At 35.9% G+C, this 22,944-nt stretch overlaps 1 protein-coding gene across 1 annotated transcript in view; it reads left to right on the top strand.

Moving 5' to 3' along the window:
• Window positions 1-22,944, top strand: part of LOC132706415 (polycomb group protein Psc-like) — a 118,408-nt gene that overhangs the window by 51,685 nt on the left and 43,779 nt on the right. The window lies entirely within an intron of this gene.

Raw genomic sequence — 22,944 nt, forward strand, 5'->3', positions numbered from 1 at the left:
AATATATATATATATATATATATATATATATATATATATATATATATATATATATATATATATATATATATATATATATATATATATATATATATATATATATATATATATATATATATATATATATATATATATATATATATATATATATATATATAGATATATATATATATATATATATATATATATATATATATATATATATATATATATATATATATATATATATATATATATATATATATTGCAGAAACTGGTAAATGTATTACAACTGAGGAATGCGAGTTATAAAAATAGTAAAATTTAGTAAGTAGCCACAGTCAATTGTGTAATAGTATATACAGGCTGATGTAAATTAAGTTCTTCATTGGTAACTTTGTTATAAGTAGAGGTGCAAAATCGGTTAATTTTAAAATAACGAAAATGTACTCTTATTATTTGTTATTTAACAAATCCAAATGACTGAAAGTTTGCTTCCGACAAAGGAGAATTACAATAATTTGATAGTATTCACGTTGAGGCCCAAAGATTGTTAAGCAGATGGGCATCAAGGTACGACCGCTATCAAATGTGATATATATCAAGATCCTTGAATTCTTTACCCTTGCACATTGGATAATCACTCATATAGGAATCGTACATTAACACACTACGCAAAATATCATTGACAAAATATTGTCAGTCGTAATACTAACTAAAATAATACGATTTGTAGCAGGCCAAATCATTGATAAACAGTAAACAGTAAAGAGTAACCGTCCCAAACAAGGGCCTTGTGGAACTCCTCTACTGACTGTCTATGTCCAAACAAATAAGAAGAAAACAAAATTGTCAGTATATTGCAAAACCCCATAGCATCAAGTTTTCATAAAAGAATATGGCGATCAAACTGCTCTAATGCCAACGATAGGCAACCTAAATTTGCAATACATCTACAACTAAATCTAACTTAATATATAAATATAATGTCGTATATGTTTGATTGAATACACCTTAACTTTACCTCGTTTGTACAATATAAAATGACAGTTGCAGCAGGTTCCAAATCATAATAGGAATTGCATAAGACGTTAAAAAAACAATTAATTTCACAAACTTCTACACCGTGCAAGCAAGCACAACTTTTTTATACTTTTGAAAATGCAGCCTCGTAATTTTGCCCGTCAGACAAAAATTTCAAAATCTAAACAATGCGTTTTACAGTGCCACCACAATTTAAATTTTGAAATTTCAATGTTACAAGCTCTTATGAGTTGTAAGTTGTAGTAATTTGCAGTAGTTTCAAGACGTTAGCAAAAATGTAAGTAAATAAAACAGATATAAGACCGGCTGACGACAAGATTGACGAGTGTTGCTTTCCCAGAATTTGTAATCTACGGTTGTACCAAATAGTTTGACACTCGGAAATTGGCATTTGACATTCGAATGAGCACCGTTTGTTTTTCTTGTTGTGGAGATGAATCCTGCCTTCTCACACTACCATTGAATAAAACAGACCAAAGCAATACTGCAATATATGATGGCCGGCTAACGATTTTAACCCGCTAACCTGAACGCTGTCCGGCTTTCCCAGATTACTATACCATAAGACAGCTTTGGATGAAACAGATTAATGTAGCAAATAGGCCGGGCAACGATAGCCCTCTGGTGATGCTAGAAAGTCCATAAAATAGCTCGTCTACGTTTAATTTGGGATGAGCACATTTTGGGATGTTTTGTTGTGGAGCCCACAACACAGCTTATATACGTGGGCCGATCATTCTAATTAATAATTGGTCGCTGGACTTCGGAATGAGTACATTTTCAGTTTTTTTATTGTAGAGATAAATGTGACTTTCCTTTTGCTGTTATCGACAAATCTGTTGATATACAAGTGTCCCTCAGATTTCAATGTCATTTGAGGACCCTAGACTATCTCATTTTTGCCATACCCTTCCAATGAGAGAACCTCTCAACTCGTGTATTTTCATTCCAGCCAACTATAACATTACAGCGTAATGGTCTACAACCACGTTTGATTATTTCGTATGTACATTCGATCCAACGGCGAGGCGGTTTGAAAGGCATCGGCCCCGCTCTCTCTTCTTCTTCTTCTCCGTTTCGTTTTCGCGGGTCGTTTCACGCAACCTGTTGCAAACGATGCCTATCGGTCTCGAAGAGGGGCAGTCTCGCTGTCCTCGTCTCGTTCGACGTCACAGGCGGTGGCGGTCGCGCCGCCGTCCACCCACGCGCACGCGTTACAGCCCTCCGCACGTGCCACGTAATGACGCGTCCCTTTCGAGTTTCTGGTGCCTCGGCGTGAGCCTATGTACCCTTCTCGTTCGATATTTATCCACATCTATGGTTGACAGTTTTCGAACATTTTTTATTATTAGTTAAAGAAACTTTTTAGCGTCCGAGCTACGGCGGGAGAGAAATAGGGTCAAATGGTCTCAAAAATACTCAGAAACCAAAGCATATTGGTTAATTTTCTGCATTGGACGTAGACTTTCCCTTAGTTTCGCGAAAAATAGGTTTTACTAACACTTTGCTGACGCATTGAAAACTTCATTGAGCAACGTCTCATGTGTGTGTATGAATCGTGTATCATCATTTAACTGAATTTGAAAGCTGTAGGACGTAGAAGACAAACCTACAAGAGGTTGGAACGTCCTTTCTGGAAATTGGAAACAGCATTAGGACAATGGTCTGTACATCTCCATACATGTCGTAGGGGCACTGGGTTTTTGAAGAAGAGTCTGCTCAATCCGATCGATTTACCGCAGAATTAGAGCTTTGGTCATACAATATCTGCTTGCTTAATCAATAAACATAGGCAGTTACTTCTAGTATGGTGTCAAGAAGTGGCTCTCTGGATACAGGAATGGAATAGTTTTTAATGGTCTGCCGAAGATGTGAAGAAATGGATGGACGTGAAACGTGAGACTGCGCTTACAATATGCGTTATTTCTTGAGGTACCATAGCACTTGGAACCAGATCACCTCTAGTTTTTTTGGACAGGAACGCGAACAATCAATCCTACATTAATAACGTATTTGATAACGTTGCTCTATCCTCAGCAACTGCAAGATCCAATTTGATCAGACCACAGAACCACTGCAGTTAGTAGAACATTTCTTCGAAAATCTGATGTAACTTTTTTTTCTGTATTCTGTTTTAAATTGTACTGTTTTTAAGGAAATCACGATATGTACTATTTAATTTTATAGATTTTAGAAAATATATTACATACTATGCAGAATTTTTCTTCTATAATCTAGTGTAACTTTCTTTTCCGTATTACTGTAATTACTGTAAATTACGATATTGACAATTATATTTACAGCTTTTACAAAATAGATTCAGTATGTATGCTGTATGTAGCACTTTTCTTCGATAATCTAAGGTAAATTTTTGGGATTTTATTTTAAATTTTACTATTCTCGAGGGAACCGTGATATTGACTAATAAATTTATAGATTTTACAAAATTTGTTGGCTTAGACCGGTCACTACTATTCTAGCTAAAACTGAGGGAGACAATCGACATTATTTATCTCCCGGACTACAACATGTCGTTTATGGGGTTCTTTCAATGCATTACAAGACATCATTCGAGTGATCTACATCTACACCAGTTTTTAGGTCAATGCTCACATAAGGCAACATCGGCAAATTTCTTTTGTGGTGCAGGTGTTTTAAAATTTAGCCTTCGCGTGTTCAAATCGAATTGATAAAAATTTACATGATATTTTAAATCTGGAAATTAAAATTACTCATAGGCACATATCTCGCACATGACAATTTGTTTTAATAATTGTTTTTAAATGTAAATTCGTACCTCATGTAATGTAAATCTTACTCCATGACCCGTAAGATTACTAGATTTATCGCCCATAATACACGTATGATCTGTAGAATTCGGAGATTCGAGCCACGAAGAGTTGCAGTATGTGAAAATTCACATGAAGACACTATTGAACCTTTAAGAATTTCTTTCAATAAAATACTGTTGCCTCGTATTTAAATAAATTTAATGTTATCGACTTTGAGTCATCTTGAGTCGCATTTAAACTTAAGTAGAAGGCACATTTGTTTCACTATTAGTGATAAGAGCATTATTTCAATAAAATTTAAAAGTTCATAATTTTGTACTCTACTTTTTCCCTCATTCATATTTTTTTGTTTTGTCCATCTCCTCTAACAGTTATATCCATATAATATTACTGTAATGTTATTTTTCAAAATTTGTTTGAGGCTGCAGCAGCACCTGCATAGAAATGTTCTGGTAGGAATCTGTAATTGAGGGAAATTACGGGGAAATTCCGTCCAAATATCAGAAATGCTATCCTGAAAATTTTGGGCGAATGCCATTAGCACTTGGTTACTTGCTTATTATACCCTATGTCCTAGTAGCTAGTTACTCGGTTCAAAGTTGACATTTCTTTTTTTGGCGTAGTTTTTTATAAAAATCTTGAAAGCTGCGATTTGGCCTCTCGGTAATGGTTGGGCTATTTAATTTTTGTATAGTTAATAAATTTTTTGAAAAAATTTGGCCAAGATAAACAAAATCCGCATTTTTAATATAACAGAATAATATGCCAACTTCTGATTACAAAATTTCTTTTCATAGCCCTGAAATCATTTCATATTTCATCATTCAAATTGGGCAAGCTGACTGAATTTTGTATAAAAGAAATATGGAAGACATTTTTAATAACCTTCTCGTATCATCCGATACCCTAATTTGTGCAAAAAAAATCTGGCAAATATTAGCTTAAATATGTAATTTATGGAAGTGAGAAATTAAAAAAATAATATTTTGACAATGTATGGTTATGCATTATCTATCTTTTTCAACATTGTATTAACTCATTTTTATTTATTGGACCTTTTTTTCTCTATCGGGTTAAAATGTTATATTAGATGACGTCGCAAATTCGATGAAATAAATAAATATAATTTAATAAAAATTAATATGTGGCGGAAGAGGAGAGGCTCGAAGTGAACGACGGACGTCGACGGTGGAAATGAGAAAAACCGATTATACTTTTCCGCGTTTCGAGCAAAACAACGCGCGCACGTATTGAAACTTTCCGCTCCGTTTGGCAATACGGCATCGCACAGTTTGCCTTCCGATGATTTATGGTCTCCGTCGCCGCGTATGGCTTGATATAGGGGTGTACGGGGGAGAAACTTGTTTGTCGGTCGGGTTTTCTTCGGCCTTTTCGCGAAAGGAAACGTTCCGAGCTTCGTCGAGTTTATCTACGCGTACTTATGCTGCCGTTTTGCCAGAACATTACGTAAAATCTCAGCACCAGTAAATAAGAGTAAAAAAGTAAAAGAAAAGAACGAAAAAGGTGTTAGATTTTTAAATTTTATTCTGCAGAGAAGAAGAGATTTTTTGTGTTCTTTGGTACCCAAAGAGGAAAAACCCACTAACAATATGCAGGATAAAAACAGAATGTAACTGGTTGAATTACAATATGAGTACATATTATGAAAGCTTTGTTATCAAACAAAAATAATAACAACGGAATAAAAAGAAAAACATATTAAAATAACAAATGATATTGTTTTATCATAAATAGGGAAGACAAGGAAAAATAAAAATAATATTTGTAAAAAAAATTAAAAGCAATAAAAGATACATATGAGCGTCGATTCAAAAGTCTGACACTAAAGAGTCATTGTGGAAAATTTAATATAAGAAACAATATCAATCATGGCCCTTCGATCCTCCAATGTTAAGGCCTATTGTGCTTTCTTTTGTCAATTAGTCCTTGAGTTAAGATTTTGTTTGCTTGAAAGGTGCTTTAAAAATTTTCTCTGCAAACTTTGAATTTTATTTTTGTATACTTTGGAGCTTCAAATGACAGAAGCAAAATTATGTTCATTGCAAGAAATTTGGACTAGAAACATGGATGGAAAGAGAACCCCATCAATGAAAGGCCAAGGTATTCTTCAGAAATTTATAAGTCAAATTTACCTGCTAAATTACAAAAGTAAGACTGCTAGAATAATATTAGATCTAAGCCTAATGGAAGTGGAGGAAAGACTGAATGGAGGTTCTACCAAGAAGAAAGGAAAACCGCCATGTACGTGTTATACCAATGTGAAGAGTACGTAACCGAACTAGAGGCAACGAGCTACAACAAGCAACTGTGGAGTTTAACAAACAAAAACGAAGCTTGGTCAGGCTTTGTTGCTATGGAGAGAGTCACAATACTTTGTGTCGCAGCGAAAAACCAATTGCTAACTCCCCAAAATTTTAATCTGAATCTTAATGCTAGCAATCTTTTTTTGGTTAATTTCCTTATTAAGGAAACCTCCAATACTTCAGAATGAAGGACAAATTGAAGTAAATTGAGATTTAATAAAGAATAGAGAAGTAAACTGGGAGTAACCTAAAGATAGATTGAACGATCTTTGCTCGAATTAATATTAAGGAGATAATAGCTAGAATGAAAGACTCTCAAACCTACCGACCCAGGACAGATAAAAGCAGCACAGGAAGTGAAATAAGAAGAATGACAGGCAGTTGGTTTCAAAAACCATGAAACAGGACACGTTGCAAACATCTAGGGGCGGCCTTTATCCAGGAAAGGACTTGAAAACCGCTGATGATAATGCTGATGAAGGCAGACCTGTCGTGCGAATTTTCCAAGCGCATTTTCTCGTGTAAATTATTATCAGTGGTTTACCCACTCGCGCACGACATTCTGCCACCATCATCCGTTTTCCGTTTCCTATTCCGGTTTCCCCCCCCCCCCCCAACCCTCGGCACGAAATCGTCGGGAAAAAACAAGAGCCGCCGGAGCGCGTTCTTCTCACGCCACACTTTCCTCTATACAAAGTGATGGAGCGATTCACTTTTCGCGCTAATGATATTAGACCGTGCGTTTTCGGGATAAAGAGCCGTTTGTATTCAGAAGCGGAACGTCTACGGGGGGAAAATTGAATGTTTGCCGCCGCCCGCGGTTCCCCCTGGCCGTATCGAGGAATTCGGTCGACGGGGTCGAATGGCGACGTGAAGACGTATAAAACCATGGACGGAACTTTTATCAAACGTTGGTTCCGAATTTGGCTATTTTATTTAAAACGATTTTTTGCGACAGATTTGCTGACGATTAAATGTTCTAGGTGTTTAGAAAAAATCGAGACTCAAATATTCTTTATTCTTTGTTGATAGGGTGTGATTTAAAGGGTGTGATTTAAAGAATTATAAAATAATATCCAACGAAAAGGTGTTCCAATAGTTGTCCACTATCTGAGAGTGAAGTTCGCTCTTAGATATATGGAGCGCTATAAAAAATATAGCACTTTTACTGGAAAGCGATAAAATTGTTTGCTGGCGGATCAAAATACGTGAGAAGTTTAAAGTAGCACCGAATAGAGCAAATTAAAATGTTTGATCTTGATTAGATGTGGATTACTGAACTTTATAACTACCAAGAATGTGGTAAGACAAGCTTTCGTGGAGAACTTGTCAACGGGTAATAACGTGCCTTCAGGAAAAGGGCGCAGACTAATAATTGTCCGTTTGGGTTGCTAATCTTTCAGACGTTTCATACGGGCGATTAGCAAGGGGATGTAAATTCGGATGTTTTTTGGTAAAAGGCAAAATATTCCGGAGAAAACAGGAAAATACGGACTGGTTAACTACCAAAAATATTAAATTTACTTATAGTATATTGCACAAACATTGGTTTATGAAATATATAGCATAGTCTAACTGTGCTATGGATATATGGATGGGTAGAAGTGAAGTTTAAGCTTTATTCTTCTTGATGTGCCTATCAGTGCCTAGTAAGCAAAGCGATCTGAATTTTGGTGACTGCTGCTCTGAATAATCCTCATGTTGACAGGGAAAATCAAGTTCTGAGGTTTTTCAATCAGGAGATACTACGTCTTCCAGGTCCTCTTCTGCCCAAGATCTTTCCTTGAAGTATCAACTGAAGTAGTCATATCTTTTTTGGTTCCTCATTATATGTCCCAGATATTCTAATTTGCGTTTCTTAATCGTTGCGTTTCTATTTCGATGTGTTTCTGAAGCATTTGGAAAAGTGATCAATCCAGGACATTGTAACAATTGATCTGTAGAGCCACATCTCAAATGCTTCAAGTTTCTTTGTTGACGCTTCCGTCAGGCTCCAGGACTCCGAACTGTACAGGAACACAGACCAGACCAGTCTTAGTTTGGTTTGCAAATTAAGGTCTCTACTCTTAAACATGTTTCCCAATCTAACGAAGGTGGCTCTTGCATTATCTATTTCGTTTCTACTGAGTGGTTCCAGTGCTCATTAATCGTAGTGCCCGTGTTTTCGATTGGTTGGTTACCAATTGGCACGGCTGTATGTTATGCTTGCTAATTGCCATGAACTTGTTTTTTTTTACATTAAGAGATAGGCCGTACTCAGTGCTGACGCCAAAGACACGGTTGATCAATTCTTGGAGTCCTCAGTCCCCAGTAGAGATTTATTATAAGATGTAAATCTTTCTCACCAGTGCCTATTGTTCTTAGAGCCTCTATCATTTTGTTGTGTCGGACGTTATCGCAGAGGTATCAGGCAGAGGTATACATTACAGTCAACATCCCTACAGCGCTGGAAAAGAACCCGAATAGCCTCTCTAGTTCCCATAGCGTTTCTCGATCCAAATTGTGTGTTAGATAATTTTTCCTCGCATTTGAATTGAATTATTTTCAGAAATAACTTGAGACTAATTAATTAGTCTTGTTTGCATCGTTTTGCACAGTTTTTCTTAGGACTAGGGATAAATGTGGATTTCAGCCAATTTCGTGGAATATCTCCGGAGTCGTAAATATGATTAAATATTTTTGTTAGCAGCATCATCTCACCTCCCCGAACTTTCAGTAATTCTGCTTGGACGTCATCTGACCCTGATGCTTTTCCAGCCTTCATTTGTTTGACGGTCGTACACACTTCATCAGCGGTATAAGGTTGGCCCGTGTTGGCGTTGATAGAGTGCAAATATATTTCTTCCAAATGTCAATTCACCTGTCTTTATCTATGATGGTATTGTTTTATTCATCTAACAGGCGACCCGCCATATGTGTTTTATATAGACCATTTACTTCGTTGACCCTACGATGCACGTTGAAACTATAGTGTTTTTTTTCAAGATCTTCTATTTCTAAGCATTTTTCTAAAGCCCATGTTTCTTTAGACTGCCTTATTTTTTTTTCGTATGATTGATTGAATTTCTCTGTATTTATCTTGATTCTTCTGATCTGAATCTGAGTATTTCGTCAGTCATCCATCGTTTTTTCTTCCTGTTTTTGTCGGATTTTAATTTTCCAGTAATGTGTTGTTTCAATTGTTCTTTTATTGCTGGGTCCTTTAGAATGGTCTTGTAATATTAGGGAGAGTATTCTTTTTTGACAATATTTTTCATCTTAAGTTTAGCTGAGCCAACCAACGAAACACAGTTTAGTTTGATCGAATCGTTGAGCAAGTGAACCCAGAGAACTAGCGAAAAGCAGTCTTGCATGTTACTAAAGAAGAAGAAAACACGTTCATTAGAACGGCAGATGACATTTCCTAAGGTGAAGAAGAATATTATATTAAGTGTGCCTAATTTTTTTATGAGTGTCATACTGGGAGGCTTTTGGCATGCCATTTTCAGTGTTTGTGAATGGAAAACAATAGGCAGAACCCGGCTTAAGTAAGTTCGAACTACACCGTATCCCCATTATTCCCAACAAATATAGTATGCAGGTATATGGAAGTATAGAAGAGGTATACAGGTACCGATTTCTCTAGCCCGAGCGATCCCACACCTACTAAGTATCCCGTGTAGGTCTTTTGCAATAAGGTTTAATTACTGGATAGCTTTTAGAAATAGACTTTAAGAAAACAAATAACTTCAACAATCACTCTAGTTATTTTTATCATTTTTTTACACACCTTTTAATAATTAAAGAACATTTCTTGACATGATTTTTTTGAAATTTTGCCCATCGCGTCCTTATGGGCTCAATTTTTGGATATTTTTTGAAAAAAAAAATGTTACAGCAGCGTGAAGCAGAGGAACAAAATGGCTTCAGAGGCGGACGCTCATATCTATGTAACAATTTTTGCATTAAGTGAATTATTGAAGAACAAGAAAAAGATGTCCCAAGAAAAACATATATGATTTGTTAGCCTATCCAAAGCTTCTGGCACTGTTCCAATGATAAAATTCTTAAAGCAACGAGACAGGCAAGAACAAACGAAAATATTATTTCAGCAATACAAGATCTGTATCGAAACCAGAAGGCTACGACAGGGATGTTGTATATATATATGAAAACGCTCTATAAATACTATAATACTACATTACAATTTGTTCATGATTAAGTAGTAATTGCACAATCAGTCGTAGAATACATAGCTAAGTAGCTATCGGAGAAGCGTCAACTGTGGGGACTAACCGTTTATATCATGAATGAATCACCAAGATCTGAAACTGGAAGATGAAAAAAGAATTAAAAAGTGCGACAACTTTAATTATTCAGTATTTATGTTTTGCGCCGATGGTAAAGATAGCGTGGAAATACAACCCAAGATCCCTAATATTTTCTTGCTACTTCCGTAACCATCGCTATAGTTGTTGTTTCGAATGCGTTGCGCTTTTTTTTAAGTTATTTTGGATAAATTTATTCCGCCACAACCACAACAGAACAAATTTCCACGCGAACATAAGTATACTAGCTAATTAGAGGCTCGGGTCGGAGGACAACAAAGAGAAATCGTTTTACACTACGGGGTCTAAATTAAGCAATAAAGCTTCTCTACGCTCTTTGCGGTTAATACCGAATACAAACTTATTACCCTTTCCCCGGTATATACCTATTCGCGAGAGCTTTCGTCTGCATACACACACATACACGCCGAGGTCTGGGAAAATGCAAACCTTTTATGCAAATACCCCCGACACAATCTCATCCGAAACACCAGGTCTGGCGTCTCTTTCGCTTTCGGTGTCGACACACCGTTTGCCCTCTCACTCGCTCGTTCGCTCTCATCTCGCTCGTACTAATTAGATATAGAAACCTGTTACTAGAGGATTTGGCCCAACCATCCTCGTTACACACGCTGTACAGACGCTTAAGTTAATTTGCGGATTCGACGAGTTTATTCGTTTTCCATCGGCATTGGCAAGATTTAAATTTCGCGTTGTCGGGTGTTTTCGTTTACAGGTAAAAAAGAATGGGCAATTTCCAAATTGGAGACACCAATGTTGAGACATACCTCATAAAAAGGTCACCGATCTTGGAGCTACAAGGCGAGCAAAGTTTAAATTTTATTCTGAATTTTCTTATCGATTGTCAATTTCATAAAAAATACCTCGAACTTTTAAAGTGCAAATAAGTCAAAAACCGACAGATTTAGACGGCCTATACAAGAATACTTTTGCTACGAAAAATTGGGACATTCTTTCCGATTCTCATCATGTTTCAACCATTAACTTGAATGTGGTGAAATTAAGGCCCTCTGCGATCAAGCTCATTTTGGTAGCTGCTGATCTGGAAATAAAAGTATGTAACCCATAGTTAGTACGATGTATCTGGGGTGAATACTGACAATTGCTCTGGTAGTCTGAGTAGAATTTCAGGAGTTGAAAGTCTTTCGTGTAGAATATAAGAGATTTTAGGATCTCTCTTGTTATGGTGCACTCTAACGGGAACCATAGTCAACTTAGTTCTGCAGTATTATAATTATAGTACTCATATTACTATTCTATCTGTTGTGTGTCTATGTCTTTTATGGCCAGGTAGCTGCATTCTTTCGATCCATTATGATCTCACGTCTTTACTGCTTCCCCTAGAAGTGCAGTACGATTTTAATGGGAAGTTTGGAAAGCTTCTCGGGCTCAATGAGTTGAGCTCCTAGTACTAGTTAGGATATGAATTCGAGTTTCCTCCTCTTCTAAACATAGCTTGTAGTGTTCGTAGTCGCGACTGAAACGAGCCTACTATCAATCCTGAGGCCTAAAAGGTCCCGCAATTAGCTTCAGCTTCAGCACATGTTCATTTTATATGCTATTAGTTTTGGTTTGTTCCTGTTAGTTTCAAAAATTTGTGTTCAACCCGCTGAAGAGAACTGCGATGTGCAGGTGGGGGCGTAGTAGGGTCCGATATAAAATATTCAATGCTGAAATGTTGGTGCAGTCTTTGGTATACCTTCTAACGAACCGAAATATCTGAAAATCATTGAAAAGTGATCGGAAAAACGAAGATCTGCATCCAACTAGATCGTGATAAGGGAAACTTGTTGAAGTAATTGTGGACCCTTTTTGTAATTGAATTTAATAGGAGCTCCGAAACCAGGAAAGGTCAAAATCAATACATATACATTATACAGGTTATTTTGAGGTCGTCAGCAAACAGCACAAAAGGCAGTCGGTAAAACATGCACTAAATACCTTAGAAAAGAATGTATGTACCAATGCTCATCTTGGTAGTATTATAAAAGTACTATTTCTTTAGCCCTTTTTCATTAAAACGGTCCATATTTTAAAAAATGTTGGTCGTGTTTTCCATGTGGCGGTTTGAAACGGTCTCAGATGCGATAGCGTTTATTGTCTTGAGGACGACGAAGCCAATGGGAATTTTCCCAGAACTAAAAGCCCCGACCGTCGAAGGAGAGTGTGGTCTGTATACGAGCGTGTGAAACAAAATTACATCTTTTTGCGTTATGTTTTTGTATATATATGCGCTGACTACGTAGAAGCGACGTGAACATGCGAGCGTGTAGTAACGGGTTTCTGTCTAACTGGCGTCTGAGGACGACTAGAAAATTGCTTTTTTTCCGCGTGAGGAAACAGAGACGCCACCGAGTAAAATGCTGTAGAACAACGTCAAGGTAATAGTTGACGAATTAAAGCATTTTGGCGCTAAATGATCTGAGAAGAAAAAATCATGATTATACAGTGTACTCGCGATTATGCGACCGTATTTTGTAAAATGCCGGCTTAAGTGAACAACAATCTTTGTTTCGACCCCTCTATTATGTGAACAACAGCAAACTTGAACTACTCGATTATGTAAATAGTGGTGGTATACGCGCGTCTCGAGTTTCAAAGTACGCTGGGCAAGTTCATTTCTCATATTGAGGACAATTGAAAAACGAATTCCTGTGTTTAAGCAGAAAAAGTATGATCTGGCACTAGGAGCTAGCGACGCTTCACAAATAACGCAATGGATCCAATTACACACTACTGATGAGACTTGACAAAACGTACCTTTCTCACATATTGTAGCATAGTTCTTTTTGTTGCTTCTGATTTAATGTCGATTGCCTTCTGTATGGGGTTTCTTACATTTAATACACTGCTGATGAGACTTGACAAAACTTGACAATCTTTCTTTTAGGTGGTCTGGCAACAAAGCACTAATTTTTTGTGCTCCAAATGAAAACCCGGCCGGTAGTACGATGTTGCCAGATCTTTATGTTCAAAGTAACATAGTTCATCACAAGCACCGTTAATCGGTTTCCCAGCCTCTCATCATGTTTTTGCAAGTTAAGTGTATTCTCTATTGTAAGCGTCGATTCTTATTCAAGACGCCTACGGCTTTGATATAGCGATTTTGGGACAGGGGGAAACGTGATAAAATTGAGACTGTTAAGTTGGTGCTCCATGTACAGTTTAAAACGTTTAAATTTCATAAAATTCTACATAGCAGATTGTAATCATCAAATCAGCTAAAAACATATCACAGCCGCGTATTTTGCGATCATCGCTTTCTCTTTTGGACCAATTAAGCTTATTTAGGCTCCAGCGGCGTATCATAAACGGTAAAAACAAAGTTTTGTCTAATTCAAAAACATGTTAATTCTATTATTAGATGATCTCTTGCGCACTGCCCGTTTTGAATGGGAAAACTAAGTATTATCTATTAACAAACAAATATCGTTACTGTAGCCCGTGAAAGTTTTTTTGAAAATTTAACAAACTTCTGTGTCCAGTTTATTTAATTTAACTATTTATAATAATAATTTTAGTATTGTTACATAAAAATCTCACACCCCAATGCCACCTTTCCTGTAGGCGTATATTGACATCATACCAATAGCAATATTATGAATGATTTATGTGGTCTCTTATAGTTGGAGCTCTGTGAATTTATTACTAAGATACTTTGGTAAATGTTTTGTAATATTTAGAATATTAATATTTAGCTTATTTAGCAGATTTCTGAGAGACTTTACGTTTACTCTTTTTTGATCCTGCATCCTAAATCTGAAAAATGCTTCTAAATCGTATGAAATCTCTCACTATCCTTAGAATGTAAAGCTGGACCATAAACGGTTTGGGCATAGGAAAATCTAAAAATGGATCAGGATTCGCAGAGTTTTAAATTTTTTTACTTCAGATTTATGTTTTTGATTTATATTTATATTATTTATTCATATTAATCTGTAATTGATCGTTCTGTTTTTAACCTTATTCTTGTGACCAATGAGAATAGTTACTGAGATCCCGGCTTTTAATTAAGTTAATTATTACTTATTCCGCCCTCAAACACTAGGTTAGTTTTAGTTAATGCGAATCATCAGCAAAATTATCCAAATGTCTTGTATATCAAAATGGCGACGTAGTTTTCGAAGGTAGTCAAATGATTCATGCGACGCCACTGGCGCGAGCCATAACCCCGTAACCCGAGGCCGTTATTCCGTTTAATAAACAAAATAGGGAATATGTCGGGCGTTTGAACGCGCGTGTGAAGGTATATGTGTGTGTGCCTCCGCGTTCAATTTAAACATTGTTTTAACGCGCGAGCAAACATTTTCGATTGATTAATAATAAATCGGGCAGAGAACGCGGCATTTTGATTCGGCGTTCGCGAAACAATTCATACAGTTCATACGTGTATTGCCTTTCGTTCCTGGAAGAAAATACAAATATAATAATAATTCTTAAATTTGATTTGCTCCATAAATTAATTAATCCATAAAAAGAGGCCTTCAAAGAGTTGTGGTGACGTGAGCCTTCGGCTTGATAAAAATTTTCTTGAAAATCAACATAGATGTCGGAAAGAGTACTGCTGAAAAGGTTAGACATCTTCCAGACGTAAAATTACCGGCGAATATTAGAAAAAAATCCTGAGTGCTCAACGATGAGGTATTGCCGAGAAAGTCTATAAGCCGCGAAGAAAACTAGAATACTTCCGACACATTATTAGATATGAAAAATATCGCACACCCAACATCGAACGCAAAAGAGACAATGGTACGATGACACCCCAACAATCTCTTTTGTAGAGCTCATGAACGCGGCAATGAGGCTAGTATAATTAGGATGTCCTTCACCTTGAGGTATTCTCCAATTTGCAACCATCTTTACACCAACAGTATTCTTTCCCCTGTAGATCAGTGATATTCCGCTGTTCCTGACTAAACTTAAATTTATCACACGTACTACTAAGGTGCTTTTGTATTTTTACACCAAATTTAACATTGAAACACTTAATGCCTACCGACCACCTCAAGCAAATGCCCTCGTACTTTTTTTTACATATTTCAAAGGCTCGCGGTTAATAACCACTAAAAATGAACCATTTCTAAGAAAATCGTCGTTTTTAACTTCTATGTCCTGCACATTGCAGCTTATGTCTAAATTATCACGTTTCTTATTTTATTTATGGTACTTAATAGTTATTTAATAGTTAAGTTACTTTTAGTGACCAAGTTCTTTAAGACACTGTCAAAATCCAATGTTAGATTCGTTTCAAGAAACCTCACGTGTTTCTAGACTGTACTGTCACAAGTATTAAACATAAACAGAAATTAAATGGAAGTGTATAAGATTCGTTTTCTTGTAGCGGTTTTATTTTATTATAGAATAACGAAGGGTTGAACTGAGGTGGCTTTTACTTGATGAGAAACCATTTATCAAAATAACTAAAAGAACTAAAAGTTCAGATTTTCACGAAATTATATATTTTTACATGACAATTGTTTCCAAAACACCGTGTCTTTATCAAATGTAATATTTACAAACTACCTGCTACTATATATACCGAAAAATGATCATAAAACTTTAATTAGGGTTGTGAGAATTCAAGTTCAATAAAGGAGAGGTATTTAAATCTAATTGATCGTTAAGCAATACATTTGAATGTCTCATTTTGTTAATCTCCATTGCTTCCAATAAATTTAATTTTCTACTTTTTGTGGCTGTATGTAAAATATCAAAATTGTCGTAAACGCTCTTTTATGTTCGTTAATGCGTTTCTTAAAGGATCTACCTGTTTGTCCAATATAAATTTTAGGACAAGATCCGCATTTCAACCTGTAGACACCTATTTTTTGAGATTTTGGACATTTCGTTTTATTGTTTTTTAAAAATTTTCCTGTTGTGTTGTTAGTTCTGAAAGTTATTTTTAAACCACATTTTGCCAAATGCTTTGAAACTTTTTCACTAGGTTCTCCTATGTATGTAATTGTTTTAAATTGTTCGTGTTCTGTATTAGGTTTCGGATAAATTGAGTTTACTGTTGTCTGGATTTGTTTTTTATTTATAATTTTATCGATAATGGACGGATTGTAGCCGTTGTTCAGTGCAATTTGTTTAATGATATTAAGTTCTTTGTAATTTTCTGTTGAGAGTGGCGTATTAAGAAGTCTGTGTATAAAAGAGTCCAATGCAGTCATTTTGTGTGTATAAGTGTGATTTGAGCTGTTATGTATGACTGTGTCCGTGTATGAAGGTTTATGATAAATGGAAAAATCTAATTTGTTTGTTTACTAGAGTTATCCTGTTCAATCTCGATAGTGAATTTTATACGATTATGTAATGAGTTAGTGTAATTTAAAAAAGAATTCAATTGTCTGTCCGTTCCAACAAAGCAAGCAAAGACATCATACGTTGTTAACTTCAGGGCTGGCGTAAGGGTTTCAACCCTGAATAAAACTCTCCCAAAAACCAAAACACTGTTCTATTGGACCACCTATTACAACATTGCCTTTCGGCTCTTCGGTCTATGTCGTACTGCCCTTCGTTCTTACGTAGCCGGAACAGCATGCCGTTCGTACGTCCTGACTCAGCATACGTGACTCTTGGCGGCCATAGAAAACATATCGCTAACACGGCCATCCTGCTCTGAAAGCGTCCTCGCGCTATTGCTACGTAACACGATTTTTTTTTCAATAATGGGATTGCCATTATTCCTCTACGTAATAATGGGATTGCCATTATTAACCTCGTTTTTTTTTTAATAATGGGATTGCCATTATTCTTCTACTTAATAATGGGATTGCCATTATTAACCTCTTTTTTTTCAATAATGGTATTGCCATTATTCTTCTACTTAATAATGGGATTGCCATTATTAACCTCGTTTTTTTTTTAATAATGGGATTGCCATTATTCTTCTACTTAATAATGGGATTGCCATTATTAACCTCGTTTTTTTTTAATAATGGGATTGCCATTATTAACCTCTTTTTTTTCAATAATGGTATTGCCATTATTCTTCTACTTAATAATGGGATTGCCATTATTAACCTTTTTTTTTAATAATGGGATTGCCATTATTCTTCTACTTAATAATGGGATTGCCATTATTAACCTCTTTTTTTTCAATAATGGTATTGCCATTATTCTTCTACTTAATAATGGGATTGCCATTTTACAATTTTTAAAAGCTCACAATTTAGACTTAGGCCTTAAAATGAATAAAATAAAACCGCCTGTGGGAGTTTCTTTGAACAAGTTAACCAAAAAGTTTTTTGGACGTTTTCTTAACAGCTATTTGGTCTTAAAATACAAAAATACGAAAGAACATTAATTGATTAGTAAGTGTGGCATATTTAAAGTTAATCGGCAAACTAGAAGGAAAATTCTTAATGATTTAATTTCGTGATTATTCAACTCTGACCTGCTTTTCCGGTGAATGCAATTACCGATAAACAATTGCGTCATCATATATACGTCATCGTTTTAACCGAAAGGCTATTAAACGCGGCGTCGCTAGTGTAGAGTGTTTGCGAAGACAATCTCGTATAGTCTTGTCGCTCGTTAACGCTTAAGGACATAATTAAACATTTAGAAGTCACTTCTTCCCGGAGTGATTACAAAAGCGTCGGCGGATCAAAAGAAAACTGGCAGAAGTTTGTCCCACCGTCCCTCGACTTACTAGCAGAACAAGAAGACTCTTACTCGCGCTCGGGAGACGGAAACTTTTTAATTTGATTAAAATTTAATTAAATTTCTGAGATTCCGGTCGGGGAAATGGCGCTTGACAAATTTATGGATTACTGCTCGGCGACGGCCGGAGGCGGTGAACGCCCGGTAGAAGAAAATGAGTTTTCGCCGATAAATTTGTCCAAAATTTATTTTATTATTATACGCCATCATAAATATTATTTGCGCGGTGTGATGCAAAATTTAATTCTACATGGATTGACTATGCCTTTGCCGATACCTATTATCAACCGTCTCCTGTCAGACATCAATCAAAACTCAAAGTTCTTTCTAGTTAGGTATTAATTTTGACAAAGTTTTTGATTGTGTTTACGTCACGATTTTCATCACTTTCAACATTGTTAATTGTTCAAAAACACTTTCCCCATACGCGGAAGCACAAGAATGGGAATCAACGGGAATCGATATTAGAGATTACATTATTTTCCGTGTATATTATTTTCAGGTCACATGCAGAATAAGTCCGCATCCATTGATAATATATATTTTTCTTCATACTTTTTAATTTTTTACTAAGGTTTAGGTTCAGGTTTATCAACTAAAGCACGCACAATGACCAGCGTCTGCTGTGAGGGAACTTGGTTATTACATATCATTTGTTCTTTTATTTTTTATATTTGTTCCTTCTTCAGGTTTCCTTAAAATGTATGTTATCCGTTAGCTACTACATATGATACATTCATTGCATATGCGCACGACAGTAAAGTTTATTTGACATACATTACAGGAGCAACTTCTCCGATATGAAAATGTTTATGTCCAAAGGCTGGATGTAAAAGCTTATACCGCTCCAGGTCTGGATAGTTCGGTCCATTTATATTTTGTTTTTACTTTTTAAGGTAAAATATCACTGCCCCACTTTCATTCCACGATTGTCTTGTAGTTCCATATATTCTATTTTAATATGTTTGGCAGACACTGATAATATTGCTTTAAGAAATACAATGAACACGGCAAACGGCTTGGATTCACTGCAATTAGCAGATGAAATCAAAATAGAAAAAACGAATTTAGAACGTAATGGTGAATGTAGTGGTGTGGTAATGAAGAATACAGAATACACTAATTGTATTGTACAGCCACGCAGTAGAAAGTTGAACGTCCGCAAATCGGGTGAGCTGGATGGCCAGATCCAGAGTTTCTCAAACCATTTAACATTAATAAAATCAATAAGTCAAACGTTGTAAAACTGAATGTTAATTAGAAAGAACTTTGGAGTATGATTGAATTTTGACTTAAAAAAAGGAAATAACAAGAAAAAAGGAAATTTGACAGCTTTGAAAATGATGTGATTGGTTTGTAAATTTTGGACAACCTGTAGCGACCACGACAAATTTGTACGTTACGTTTCGACCCCTCCAATAAACTCATCATCTTAAATCCATCTTTGTCCCCTAACGGCGCGAGCTTTATTTCTCCTCCACTAAAGCCGTCGACATAAAATCACCGACCGTGAAAGACGTTTCCATCATTTCATTCCTTATTACTCGTGATTATTCCGAGTAAATTTTGGTAACGCGGAGGAAGCGTTGGAGGGGGAGGGGTAGTTATCGCAACACCCCCCCTTTCCGAAATAATTTCATCGTAGAATAACCGATTTCATTTTCCGACGTAAAATTGTTCACCAATCGCTTACTATAAGAATTAGCGGCTCACATCTTTAGAGGTCACCTAACGCTAGGTGAATACTAAATTGAGGTTAGGTAAAACTAACAAGTATTTGCTGGACTATTAAAGTCTTCCAAAATGTACGAGGGCAGTGCCAAAATTTCCCGAATATGAAAGAAACAAAGTAGAGTAACAATTTTTTATTATTCTTCAATATAATCCCCCTTAAGTTCAATACACTTATTACATCTCCTTATTAACAACTAAATCCCTTTAAAAAATATTCTTTCGGTTTGTCTGCAAAACGAGCTAAAACATCCCCTTTTAACACACAATAACGCGTTTTACCACAAACCGAAACTCAATTTTACGTACTCATCGCGCGTTTCGCCAACCAAGTTGGCATCTTCAGGAGAAGATTAAAACTAAACTTAATAGAACAAATGCTCTCTATATATATACACATCGGGAAGTGGAAGGGGGAATTACGCACTGTTCCCGCAACCAATCAGCGCGTATAATGGGCTAAATGGGATTGGACCTCTGTCCTTGTTCAGTGCCTTACTCCCTGTCTTAACAATTTCTAAGCGTTCGTAATTAGGTATTTTACGGACGGGAGTAGAAAAAATCTATTAGAGAAAAATGTCTACTATTAAAACCAATTTTATATATACAATAATAATATCACTGCTAATTATTAATTATTAATAAACAAAAAACCTAGTACCTTTCAACAGCAGTTTTGGAACTTTTTGACTTTTTAATAAATTGTCGATTATATTTGAAATGTTGTTTTAATACTTCAGTATTAATTTAATATTCAAATGTAGACGTTTTAATGTAGTACACACGTACTATTCATTTACATACACTACTTACTTCGGAATTTATAAAAAAAAACGTTATTCGCATCATTCATATTTATCTGTCTACAGTTTCCTTAATAAGCTTTTCCTTTCCAAAATAATGATACTCTCAACATTTTTATCAAAACAATTGTTATGCATATTAATGACTTTGGATTTTTTTTAACATCTCAGTTTGAGGTGAAGCAGATAATCCGAATCTAACTCGAAACATTTTTGTCATTTATACCTCACCCATACTCACTGTAAAAGTTTTGAGCAAATTCATTTTTTAATTTGGATTTGCATTTGACATCAGCAAAAATTAAATCATTTGATTGTAAAATAAATGCGTACCTAATTGGATTGGATTGGAAGGATCGTTCCAGTAAGACGATGATACTCTTAAACACTACGTTTTTTCTTTCATTTAATAATTTCTGCTATCAACATTTTTCACTTTTTTATTCGAATCTAATGAAAAGTGATTTCGACTCGACATCACGGGTCACTCAAGACTGATTGATATTAGCCGACATGTGATCGACATCTACCTGACTCGTCCCAGTTCTAACCCTTACCTATGAAAACATTATTGGTTTTTGGGTTAACTCAGTAACAATACGTGTGTGTCTTAATTACTTTTAGGGGGAGGATCCGTCAAAAGTCAAAACGATATGCTTTGAGAGGCAAAAAGACACGAGTGAAGTAGGATCGGGCCAAAGTCACATATGCCCTTTTCGCGTTTTATCCCCAGCATACCCGGGCAACCCTATAACTTCGCTTTCGTGCATCGCCTCGCTAATGATAGTGCCCGTACGACCAATAATAGCGACCGGCACGGTACCACCGGTTAAAACGCTGCCCATTATACCGTCCATTATAGGCGGGTAGCGCGTTGTAATTATTCAAAGTTGAGAACGGCGGCTACCGGTATATAGCAGCGTCCCGCGCGCCGCCACGCGGTTGACCTTGACAGTCGACCTCCTCTGGCTGCCTCGCGGCGTCTATTTTTACGCTCGCGATTGATACTCGTGAGGTTCACGCGGCTTTTGGGCATCGAAGTTTGACGTCGACTACTAGCTGCGACCTGCGCGTGTGCGAGACACGACATCGGGTAACTTTCTCGCGGGTTTGTAACAAAAAAACTTGCGGCGGCATTGATTTCATTGCAAAAATTCTATTTTTTCATCGAGTACAGATAGTTCCACCCCGTATTCGAGTCGATTGATAGGTTTTCCTTATTGTTATCTATTCGACACTGAAAAGGAAAGAAAATTATTCCATAGAATTAAAATTAGGCATATGATTAGGTGCCCTGATTTTTTATTGAACATTATAAATATATTAGACAGAAATTAAATTATTGTTTTGAAGTTACATTAAGTAGTCAAGATCCTTTCTCCTTTTCTCTTCTTCTTTGATATCACGACTTTTTAGTTTCTATATTAAAATTTATTGAGCTAAATGGTAGTGTTCGTAGCTTGCTGAAATCATTCTTTTTCTGGTTGAACTTATATAAACTTAGGCGAGCCTATCTTGCATTAAAACTAATTTACTGGGTACTACGTATCTAGGCAACACAGTTTCATTTAGATTCAGCATTTAAGGCTTAAATTTACGACACAAAGGTCCACTTGCGGTGCCGCAGCATTGAACTTTTTTAAAGATCTTGCTCCTTCAATGTTGTTAATTTGACTAACTCAGTTTCGACGACACTTGCTACGTATTTAAACTTAGATTAAAGCGGATCTTTCTACAGTTTCAGTAATTCTGGATTTGCCTTCATCTCAGATGTTACCTGCTTCTCTCTACCCTCTTTTGCTTTCCACGTCTTTATTTTGAATTATATGTTAACTTAGTTTGGTAATCTGATTCTATACTACAAATATAGAGGCTAAAACATTATGTGAAAATTTCCCGTATGGCTGATTTTCATAAAAACGTTTTGCTTAATTTTGTTATGCGAATATGTTTTTTTTTTTGTAGTAATATTTTTTATTCAATAAATCTATTATTATTATAGTTATACTTTGTTTTTCTGATTAATCAGACCTTACATAACAGCCAAACAGTGTTGTTGATGAAAAAATAGGAAAATTAAAATTGCTAGAAAACTTTACGAGACTGTGAGACGTCAAGAACGTTGTGATACCCTGACAATACCCGATCACTAATTGCAGTTATTCTTGGAGAAGCAGAGATCATTTAAACAGGATTTGGTTGCAATTGCAATAATTAAATCTCTTCATCTATTGCGAGCATAGAACACCTTGGGCAAAGATGTGATTGATGTGAT

The sequence above is a fragment of the Cylas formicarius genome, unplaced genomic scaffold, assembly GCF_029955315.1.
Source record: "Cylas formicarius isolate icCylForm1 unplaced genomic scaffold, icCylForm1.1 PGA_scaffold_8__14_contigs__length_24414737, whole genome shotgun sequence".
NCBI classification, from domain to species: domain Eukaryota; kingdom Metazoa; phylum Arthropoda; class Insecta; order Coleoptera; family Brentidae; genus Cylas; species Cylas formicarius.